At 38.0% G+C, this 12,523-nt stretch overlaps 1 protein-coding gene across 1 annotated transcript in view; it reads right to left on the bottom strand.

Moving 5' to 3' along the window:
* The window catches only part of Ahcy (adenosylhomocysteinase), a 235,915-nt gene that overhangs the window by 58,895 nt on the left and 164,497 nt on the right, over positions 1-12,523 (bottom strand). The window lies entirely within an intron of this gene.

The following is a 12,523-nucleotide window of genomic DNA, read 5'->3' as shown; positions in this document are numbered from 1 at the left end:
CTCGTGGCCTCAATGTATGGGCTTCTGACATGCATCAGCCTTTTGCAAATATTTATATGCTAAATGAAAGCTTCCCACTGGTATTTGAAAATTCCAAGTCCTCTAAGATAGCATGGTGTGTAAATCATTGCATCTGGGGCATCACCAAATTCATATATGGCCTCTTTTTTCTCACACACTAATATAGGCTGCTGTTCATTAATTAATAATTAATTATAATTAATTAATAATTAATTAATTAATTAATTAATTAATTAATTAATTAATTAATTAATAATTAATTAATTATAATTAATTAATTATAATTAATATCCAATAATTTATTTAACAGAACTCTATAATTTTATCAATGTCACCAAGAAATTTCATTGTCAGATGCAAAAAGCCTTATCGGTGATTCTACACTTTACTTATATCATTTATATACATAGCCAGTACATATAAGAAAATATAGAGGTCCAATGAGGGCTGAAATAGCAGAGTAGGTGAAGCCATGGGTACCCGCAGGATCTTTTCCGGGGAGGGGGGATGATACGCAAACAGCCCCATCCCCTCTGGCCAGAATGGATGGATATTTAGCCTTTAGTTCAGAGATTCTGACCACAAAATTTTGTTTTTCCTCTTCTGTGATTCATTATCAAAAGATTCAGTTCTTAAAATGGTATATAATGATCATGTCGTATTTCCAAAAATTAGAAATCAAGCAGTTCTTAAAATGGTAATGTTAACCAAGTAGGTGGATTTTCTAAACAAATTGATATATTTTGAGATAACTCCAAGTCACTATGTTAAATTAAACTGTCGAAATAACTCTAAAACTCAACCTGGCTAATTACTCGAATAGCACACACAATGGAATAATTTATCACTTACTTAAAAATACTGTTCCCAAATGTTTTTTAAAAATCTAGTTTTGTACTCACTGTTACAGTGGATCACCACGTTTTTCCTCTTCTTCACAACCAATCATTAATATCTTGCAGTGCTCTTGTTAGAATAATGAAACACTTGTACGGAGTGACAAACTTTGTAATGTTCATTTCATTTCCTCACACAGTTTCATGGTAGTGGTAAAAAGCACTGGTTATGCAAATGTTCTGTCTACTTAAAAGCGAAGGAAAAAGTACAAATAAAAAATCTGTACTAATTTAGCATCATTAGGAATACGAAGGCTTAGTTTCGTAATACGATTTCCAGCATACACATTCATCCAATCAAAACATATCTATCACTTGACGAATTTTATCCGTTATTTTTAATATAAATTGACGTAAACCACACTTAAACCTGATTAATAGTTCAAATTACATCAGAGTTGGCTAAGAGAAGTTTCATTCTTTCAGGAGCTTCTCTAGAAAATCATATGAGAACGTTTTTAATAAACTTCTGTTTGTCCTCTGCCACTCTTTCACGGTGCAAAGACAGCATGCAAAGCCCACTAAGTCGATCGTTTGTCATTATTGATCTAGGCCAAGATTTCACCTTACGAAGCATGCTGAAACTCCTCTCCGCTGTGCATGTTGTCGTGGGCAGGGAAATACAAATTTCTAAAACAACACGTACGCTTGGGTAAAAATCTTTACTTTCTTTAAAAAGTTCCAGGAAATTCATATCTAGCTTACAGTCCTTGGTTTCCACCCGTTATACCACAACCTGTCTATTTGGTAGATATTAGAAACAACTTTCATGGAATGCAAAAAATCTTCCTTTCTTAATGTTTTAATAACACAAGGATGGAGAAAGTACAGCATCAGTATGGTCTAGTTTTGTTCTCTAAAACGCGATTCTAGAGACTGTACCAGTGAGTCCATGTAGAGAATGTAGACTGAAACTCTGTGATAGTCCTCAGCCCTAGTTTCATTGTGGTTCGTCCTGTGACGCTGCTTGGCACCGAGGCGAGGAGCATTATTTCAAATCCACTATTAGAAACTGTGTCCTCAACATCTACCATTATTCTTTGAAAGTGGGTAATTGCATCTGATCGTTGTTGCTTTTAAAAAAGTTCCAGTAGCAACAAGATATGTTTTCTAACTTTGAAGAGCTCCAGTCCTTCCGCTTGAAGGCAGTTTGCCACTGTATTTTACCATTACGTGCATTGCAACAATAAAGGCCAAGTTCGATGCTGAACAGTGAAGGTTTTGTACACGTTGTCGAGTCTTGGTATTAAAACTTTGCCAGTTAGAATTATTTTCGAGAGCCGGCATGTTACTGGAAAAGTTTTTTGAAAAGAGACTAATGCTTTTGTACTTTGAGGAAAATCTTGTTTCACAGAAAGAGGTAAGTTGTAGATCCTTCTTCTGAGTAGACTTTCACGAAAAAAGTGAATCATTTCCTTGATGGTACCTGCCGAATTATTCACAACAGAGAGTTCATTGAGGTCGTTTATTACCAGGTTAAGTTATGACTAGTACAGTGACAGGAAATAGTCTTTTGATACCTATCTTGTATTAATTTTGCAACTCCACCTTCATGTCCTGCCATACTAGGACAACCGTCGTATCCTTGACCACCTACTTTGGTTAAATTCAGACCAGAGCTTGTTAAAAATTCAAAATTGAATTTGCGATTGACTTGGCATTCATTTCTTCCAAAGGTTGAAACCCAAGGAATTCTTAACATACTTTCAAATCATCACTAGATGTATTCTTCACGAACCGAATTCCAATAGACAGTGGCTAGGTTCCAGATATGTCAGCTGTCTTGTCAGCAATAACAGAAAGCATTGTATGAATTTGCTTCCGTAACCAGTATCTCGTGATTTGTATAAATAAAGCCAAAGGAGCTTTTGCACAGTTACGACCCTCACATTCGTATATTCAACTCAAATGTTAAATCTGTGTTAATGTATGGAAGTGAGACCTGGAAAGTGACCAAAGACATTACCACAAGGTTACAGACTTTTATAAATTGGTGTTTGAGGTGCATTATGAGAATATGGTGGCCAAAGACCATCGCAAACAAAGACCTTTGGGAGGCCACAAGTCAAAGTCCCATACAGGAACAGATAATGAGAAGAAACTGGAGATGGATTGGGCACACCCTGAGATGACCACAAGAGAGTATCACAAAGCAGGCATTGAGCTGGCTGGAATCCACAAGGCAGTTGCAGGCAAGGCAGAGTGAGGATTACCTGGAAGAGAACCACAGACAAGGAGATTGCTGGAGTTAACAAAATACGGAGGGAGGTGAAAGCATTGGCGGCAGATAGAACAAGGTGGAGAAATAACGTTGAGGCCCTATGTTCCACCTGCAATTAAAGGAAATAAGTCGAGCAAGTCAACCAGTATCTCTCGTAATTCCTGTTCACAAAATTTTATCATTTCATTTTGAATTTGATGAGAAGTGTACTTGGCATTTTTTGCAGAATGTAAGAGGTGTTCTTGTAGTAGAGCATCTCCCGCCTCAAGGCGGAATTCCGATAAATCATGGAAAATTGCACTGTCTGACGTTTTCCCTCGAAGTGAGATATCACGGGTGCCACAGAAAATTATATTTGACAAAACTGGTTCCAGCTTCTTTCTATTTTGTTCAATCTGATGGTGGAGACTACTATTGATTTGATCAGCTATTGTGCGTTGCCTTCCTTCATAGATGTCCACAAAGTTTTTTGCCTTTTCTGATGATTCTTAATGTCAATTTGATTTTATATGGTCTTTGGCACTGGCATTGATGTCCTTATATTTTGTGAAAGGTTTTGTAATGAATGAACCTTGAAGACCTCTTAACCCTTGGCTTAAACAGAACACACGTTCGGCATAAAGCGCCCTTCAGTTCACGAGAATAGCATAACCACGTAGAATAATCCTTCAACCACTGGTGTCTGAAAGCGCGGCTGGTTCCAGCTCGCAAATCACCTTTAAAATCATAGGTTACTTGTGGAAAATATGGTTTTAACAATAATTCATACGTAAGAGTGTCACGTATATTTTCCTGGATTAAGAACATGCCAATGCCTTTTCTGTCACTTTCATCTTTAAGAAACAGTGTTAATAATCCCCCCCTTGAAATTCCACTTTATCACAGCATTGTTGTATATCTTGTGAAGATCGCGAACACTGCACTCTTTGTTCTGTTCAACACTGTCACTTGACACACTTATTTCCTCAGAACTTCCAGCCCCTTCACTTACGTTACTAAATTTAGCCTTTTTGAAAAACCGTCTTATATCCATTCCTAATGCATGAAAGTCGCTAAGCTGTTTGATTTTATTAGCAATAATTTATAACCGCTAAGTTAAATACGTAACAACACAAACATCCCAGAATCAATGAACTATTATACAATGCTTCGAATGTAGATGATTTAACACTACAAGTTAAGAACCTACTGTACAACAACACTGGCAGGCTGCCGTTCCATTATAGCAATCGTCACTTTGTTCACAAGCAATTGGCCACCGTATTACTGCACGCCTTAAAAATAACAATATACAGAATTTCGCAGCACGAACAAAGATTGCGGCAAGATGAAATGGCGTAAAATTAGGCGAGAACACAATAAATAATCCGCTTTGTAAACATGACCTTACGAGACTAACGTCTTACGAGTCAGCAAACACGACCAGCCAGCGTCTTGGTAGGTGTGCTAGGTACCAACTGATGAGCCCAACCTAGCACACGAGGGGGAAACGCTGGCAACCAGAAATGAGTTAGCTGGAAAATTTATGATGTCCAATAACGGACCATTTATACTGGTATTATAAATTTACTCATTCGGGACAAATATTTCATATTCCCTATGGGAATCGACATCTATATCATCTGATGGCCAAGCAGGCATCAATTTTTGGTAAAGAGACAAAGTCTCTCATGACCTTACGAGACTAATGTCTTACGAGTCAGCAAACACGACCAGCCAGCATCTTGGTAGGTGTCCTAGGTACCAACTGATGAGCCCAACCTAGCACACGAGGGGGAAACGCTGGCAACCAGGAATGAGTTAGCTGCAAAATTTATGATGTCCAATAACGGACCATTTATACTGGTATTATAAATTTACTCATTCGGGACAAATATTTCATATTCCCTATGGGAATCAACATCTATATCATCTGATGGCCAAGCAGGCATCAATTTTTGGTAAAGAGACAAAGTCTCTCATGACCTTACGAGACTAATGTCTTACGAGTCAGCAAACACGACCAGCCAGCGTCTTGGTAGGTGTGCTAGGTACCAACTGATGAGCCCAACCTAGCACACGAGGGGGGAACGCTGGCAACCAGGAATGAGTTAGCTGCAAAATTTATGATGTCCAATAACGGACCATTTATACTGGTATTATAAATTTACTCATTCGGGACAAATATTTCATATTCCCTATGGGAATCAACATCTATATCATCTGATGGCCAAGCAGGCATCAATTTTTGGTAAAGAGACAAAGTCTCTCATGACCTTACGAGACTAATGTCTTACGAGTCAGCAAACACGACCAGCCAGCGTCTTGGTAGGTGTGCTAGGTACCAACTGATGAGCCCAACCTAGCACACGAGGGGGGAACGCTGGCAACCAGGAATGAGTTAGCTGCAAAATTTATGATGTCCAATAACGGACCATTTATACTGGTATTATAAATTTACTCATTCGGGACAAATATTTCATATTCCCTATGGGAATCAACATCTATATCATCTGATGGCCAAACAGGCATCAATTTTTGGTAAAGAGGCAAAGTCTCTCATAGTGCATTGGCACTGCCGGTGGCTCTAAGTAGCCTACGCAGTGGCCTCCACGGTATGGACTAGCCAGAGTCTTGGTAGGTGTGCTAGGTACCAACTGATGAGCCCAACCTAGCACACGAAAGTGAAACGCTGGCAGCCAGGAATGAGTTAGCTGGAAAATTTATAATGTCCAATAACGGACCATTTATAATGGTATTATAAATTTACTCATTTGGGACAAATATTTCAGATTCCCTACGGGAATCAACATCTATATCATAAGTGGTATATTCCGAGCTGTCAGCGGAGAGATGGCGTGGAATGACATTAGTAGACGAATAAGTGTGAGTGGCGTTTATAAAAGTAGGAAAGATCACAATATGAAGATAAAGTTGGAATTCAAGAGGACAAACTGGGACAAATATTTATTTATAGGGAGGGGAGTTAGGGATTGGAATAAATTACCAAGGGAGATGTTCAATAAATTTCCAATTTCTTTGAAATCATTTACGAAAAGGCTAGGAAAACAACAGATAGGGAATCTGCCACCTGGGCGACTGCCCTAAATGCAGATCAGTATTGATTGAAGATGAAAATAAATAAATACAAAACAAAAGTAATGGAGACACATAAGACTAGGAAATTAAGTCTTAAAGGAAAGAGATTAATACTGTTCCTTGGATAGTAAAATAACTATCCATGGCAGAAGTAAGGAGAACATAAAAAGCAGACTAGGAAAAGCAAGGAAGTTCTTTCTTAAGAAAAGAAATCTGCTCACTTAGAACATTGATATAGGAATCAGATGTTTTTGAATTGCCTGGAAGGTGGCACTGTATGGAAGTGAAACATGGAAGATAACTGCCTTGGAAAGAGAATAGAAGCTTTTGAAATGTGGTGTTGCAGAAGAAGGCTGAAGGTAAGATAGGTAAATCGAATCACGAATGAAGAGATAATAAATCAAATCAGTGAGAGGAGATTGATTTTGCTAAATTTGACCAGAAGAAGAAATGTAATGACAGGACACATCTTAAGAGACCCAGGACTTGTTTAGTTGGTTCTTGAGGGAAGTGAAGGCAGTATGAATGGTAGGGTTAGACCAAGGTATAAACATGACAAGCAGATTAGAGCAAATGTTGGATGTAGGAGTTATGTAGAAATGAAAAGGTTAGCACAGGATAGGGTTGCAAGGAGTGCTGCATCAAACCACACTATGAATTGATGTCTCAAACAACAACCTCAGCATTTGCCTGGTGTGAAAATGGGAAACCTCAGAAAACCATCACTGCTCCCTAGTCTGCCAAGTTTTCTCAAATGTACCTTCCTATAACCCTTCTAAACAAACTGTCTAACTTACTAATAGCTCTGCGGTTCAAGTGAACACCACTTTAGTGCAGAGCCCTTCATTCTTTAGTAGGTATCACTCCTATAGCCAAGTGGCCACAACAGAGAGCATTCTGACAACTCCTACTTGAAGAAGGAATCCGACAACTCTACTTGAAGAAGGAACAAATTTTGTCAAATGTTCACACTTGTAAAAATACAAAATCTATATTATGTCCAGGGTCGGATGTTTATTTTTGACAGACATTTTACAACTGTATCACTAAGCAGGTTTTCGGTACCTCTCTCAGAGCACTAGTCAGTTTTACACAGGAATCAGACTTGCCACTTCCTAACCGAGTCTAGTATTTAAATAGGGATGGATACCTTGCACAATCACATTCCTCGGGTATTCTGTACCAGGTTAACAACAAAACCTCCAGTGGCTTGTGCTTTGTTGTTACAAGTTGTCTGTTGAAAGTTTCATTTAGATGGCTGTGTCGCTAGCTGGTGAAAATTTAAATTTTACATAGAAGTATTTTGGTTGGCTTATGATAAAATTTGTTATAGTGGATGCCGTTTCTCTTCAGTATTGACTTAGTTAATCTATAACTGTGAAGTTCTTCAGTTGGTCAAGAACTAATTCAGGATAAAATAAATTTAGAAAATACCTAATAAAGTAAACTACCTAATAAATGTTCATGCCCCTACCAAAAAAAAAAAAAATAATTTTCTAACAAAATGCAAAGTCGATCATTTCTGGGACCTCCATGATCAGACAATAAAATAAATGTGAATAACATCCAGATCCTTACAGGGGATTTAATGCTCAACTGGGTAAGGAAAAGAAGTATCGAGATATAGTAGCAAAGTGGGCTCCTCATAAATATACTAACAGAAATTGCCAAAGACTCATAGAAATTTGCAGAACCCATGGACTAACCTCCAAATCTACACATTTTAAAAGAAAATCACACAAACTTAAAACTTGGAAAAATTGTGATTGGACAAAAGGGGAATGGCAGCTAGACCACGTATGTATAGACAAATTCTTTCACAAGGAAATCCACAATGTCAAAGTTCTAAGAGGAATGGGCACTAGTTGCGATCATTACTTAATTAAAATCAAGATTAAATTTACTCCGTTAAGAAGAAAAAGATAAAATAGAGTTGGAGAGAAAAGGACATACAACCTTCATCAATCGGCAAAGAACAGGAACTACAAGACTAACAGGCAATTTAGATGACCTAATACCAATTCTTGAACAGAATGCAGAAGATCTAGCTCCATTAAATTCAAGGAAAAGACATGCCCGGTGAACCTCTGATTGTGATAGAATGGGTGAAGAAAGACATCAAACTTGGTTAAAATTTCAAGCCCACAAAACAGAAGAAAACGTCACTAACCTCACGAATATCAGAAAAGAATTCACCCAAACTATTAGAAGAATTAAGAGAAAATACCGAAGAGATTTAACAAACTATATTTATTTATTTATTTATTTATTTATTTAATTGTATGGTGATTATAACTACAAATTTATAAGTCCAGGTCCAAGTGTTTCAGCCACTCTACAGCACTTTCTGAAAGATGAAACAGGTGGCTGGATTTTCCGGAGTAGGCATGAAGAGGGCAGCGCAGGATGACATGGTCCATGGTCTACTCCTCTTCACTGCATTCACACTTTGGAGAATCCATCCAACACCACTTATGGCGTAAGAAATTGCAGCGTCCATGCCCAGTTCTCAGTCTGTTGAGGTGACACCATAGTTTTCTTGGAAGGTCGAATCCCTTCATTTTCTGAGTTGGATTTAGGTCATGAGCATTTGTTCCAGATGTTGAGACTGACCACTCATCCCGCCAGCTCTCGTTTAGATTAAAATTATCCCTCAAGAGTCAGCCGGCGAGTATACTTGCTGGTCTCCTAGATCGAAGTCGTCGTGGCGATGGATAACAAAATTCCTGGTGAACTGGTAATGAGGGAGATGACCAGATCTTCTTTGCTTCTCTCAGCAGAGCTTCCTTTCTCCTCAGGTGGGGTGGTGGGATATGACTAAATACGGGTAACCAGTGGCGAGGTGTTGACTTTACAGTACCAGTTATTCAGCGCATGGTATCATTCAGTTTAGTATCCACTTTATGCACATGTGCGCTTTCCAGCCATACCGGGGCACAGTATTCCGCTACAGAGTAGCCAAGACTGATACCCGTTAATCGTAAGCAGTCAGCCGATGCTCCCCAGGAACTGCCACAAAGCCTGTGCAGGATGTTATTCCTTGTAGCGATTTTGTGAGAGAGCTTGGTGAGATGTTCTTTGTAGCTCAGAGTTCTGTCCAGTGCGACTCCTAGATATTTCGGGAACGGGTTGTACTTTAGTTTTTCACCAAGGAAAAAAAAACAGATGGCTCGTAGTTTACTAGTCAGTTGCTGAGATGAAAACATGAAACCTCGGTCTTAGAAGCACTTGAGATCAAACGCCAAGACTTGAAGAATGTTGCCATTTTGACCAAGTCTGCTGAAAGAATGCCTCTCCATCCTCAAAATTTCTGCTTTGAGCTACCAGTGCAATGTTGTCAGCATAGATGAACTTAGTAGCTGTGGTTGATGGTAAGTCATGGATGTAGAGGTTGAAGAGAACTGGGGCCAATACTGATCCCTGTGGCAGACTGTTATTTAATTTTCTTTTGTGACTTTTAGAATCACCTAGGAATACCACAAACTCTCTCTCACAGAGCATGTTGGAAATTAGGTTTGCAATTTCCAAGCAGGGAATTACTTCCAACACTTTAAGAATTAGTCCATGTCGCCAAACAGTATCATATGCACTTGTCAGATCAATAAAGACAGCTGTTGATTTTAACTTATTTTGGAAACCTGCCTCTATGCGAGTGGTAAGAGACAAAACTTGATCAGTGCAGCTACGATTTCTTCTGAAACCAGCTTGCTCTAGGGGGATTACAGCGCCAATGAGTGGTGCTATCCTAGTGAGGAGGACTCATTCCAAGAGTTTATATATGAAACTGAGATGTGCTATTGGGCAGTAGTTTTCAGGTCTCTGCTCCGACTTTCCAGGTTTAAGAAGGGCGATCACCTTTGACCATTTGAACTACTTTGGAAAATTATTACAAACCAATTCTAGCAAAACCTTTGGTAAAAAAGTGCAAAAATGCAAATCCCCCCCACATTATTGCTGAAAAATAAAGATGGAAATATAGCGCATAGCAATAAGGAAAACGCAGAAATCATGGTGGAAGCATTTAACAAGCTCTTGAAGAGTGATGAACCTGAAAAGCTCTTATTGATTGATACACATACCCCGATAAAAACTAAACCAGAAAATATAAACCCACCTACAGCAAAAGAAGTTGAAACAGTGCTTAAGGAAATGAAAAACTACAAAGCGTCTGGAGAAGATAAGGTTTTTGCAAAGAAGTGGAAATATGGCGGCAGTGCGACTCAGACATCCCTCCATATGAAATTACAAAGGATTTGGGTAGCAGAAAAATTCCCACAACAATGGACAACAGCTATAATTAATCCAATTCATAAGAAAGTTGAAAGAAGTAATCCAGACAACTATAGAGGTATTTCCATCCATGACTGCACGTATAAGATTTTCTCTACGATACATTATATAATCGGATTAAAGAAGAACTTGATCAAGAGTTAGGTGAATACCAGGGAGACTTCAGACCTTGGAGAAGCTGCTCTGAACAAATAACTTCAAAGCTAGTCATGGCATATTACAGAAAACGAAAGAAGCCCCTTTCCATAACGTTTATAGATTTCAAGAAAGCTTACGACTCCATCCACAGACCATCATTCTTAAAAATTTTAAGACATTTCGGACTTCACTCAAAGCTAATCAAAATTTTTGAACTTACTCTAACTAATGCAATTTCTAAAATTAAGTTCACAGGAGAACTTTCTGAACCATTCTTGGTAACAACTGGTTTAAGATAGGGTGACGGATTATCACCTCTTCTTTTTAACTGTGCACTAGAGTACAGTATGAGAGAATGGTGCAAGCACAATTCAAAAAATATAAAAATTGGAACCCAGAAGGATAACATACATTTGAACTGTCTAGGATTTGCTGATGATCTAGCTCTTCTGGCCAATGATATTCACAGTTTTCACGGAAATGTTCTCTCAAGTTTCCCTGACTTTCCCTGACCTACTAAGAAAAATTCCCCTGACTCATGAAAACTGAGGGGCAATTTAATTAGCCGAACAGCATGCTTTACAAGAAACAAAAAAGGACATTCCAACCTCCGCCAATCCCATAGCTCGCCTAATTCTCTTTCCCCTTCTTTTTTTTTTTCAATTATTTATGGAAAAACAATTACATTGAAGGGCACTTACAAATTGTTTAAAAGTAACTTATACCTTTATTATATCATATCCAAGGAACAAAAGTACAACTAACTTATTAATAGAGTAATTCAAATATGAAAATAAAATCATTTTACCACAGCAATCTAATACTATTTCATGTGGATTTAAAGCATTCTTGAGATCAAAAGTAATTAATTTGTGTTTCTAACGTAGGTGAATATAATGAATTCCAATTAGTCTAGGTCTATATTCAAACCAGTTTTTAAATTTGAAGGAAAATCAGTTATAGGCACCATAGGTTTCTGAATTTGATATCTTCTGAGGAAAGGTTCAACATTTGGCAAAATACTTCTAAACACACTTAATTTTGCCTTAAGTAGTGGATTCTTCCCAGCTTCTGTAAGGTACTAAAGGTGTTTTCCCCTTCTTTTTTTCCCCCAGAGTACTCTTTCACAGATTTGTCAATGTAGTCATATTTTAAGAGCTTGATAAACACAGCATCCATTTTCCAACCATCTTATTGCAGTGAACTTTGAAGGAAATTCGGTGCTTGTTGTTATGTCTGTATATTTAGCACGTTGAAGAGGGCTATCTTTAAGAAGACTGCGTAGTGATCTGAAAAAATTAAAATGGTCCCAGTCAATTTTGGAGATTCCAGTTTTCGTGGCTCAATTCACTGTATGCAAACTGCACATGCCTATAGCAAGAAAAGATTTGGCCTCAGGGTTTAGCACTTGCAAATGATTTTCAAGTTTTTAAATAAAACTGAGGTTAATATTCAGGCCATCCACTGAGATTTGCAAAATATTGCCTAAAGGTAAGGACAGTCCATGTATAAACCCATCTAATAAGTGATCTACAGCTGCCCTGCCTCAAAATACACTATTCCAATACCTTATTGCAACTTTTGAAGATTTACATCCCTAACCTTATACGTAAGTCCATTTGTCCTCTTTGGATAAATTTGTCTAATGATTCATCAAAACAAACAACATAGTCAGAGTACTGTTTTAGGTCATTTTACAAACTTCCTTTAAAATATGGGGCTAATCCATTAGTCTTGCCCATAGTAAAGTTTTGAGCAATTTTACTGTCTGGGAACATAGTTTTGAATGCTGCGGAGGTTTCATCACAAGAGTTGAGAAACATTTTTCCAGCGACAACCTGGAGAGCCCATATGGCTTCAGCCAATATATCATCATCTT

Source organism: Anabrus simplex, chromosome 4 (assembly GCF_040414725.1).
Source record: "Anabrus simplex isolate iqAnaSimp1 chromosome 4, ASM4041472v1, whole genome shotgun sequence".
In the NCBI taxonomy this organism is placed as follows: domain Eukaryota; kingdom Metazoa; phylum Arthropoda; class Insecta; order Orthoptera; family Tettigoniidae; genus Anabrus; species Anabrus simplex.
This window is presented reverse-complemented; position numbering and strand designations above follow the sequence as displayed.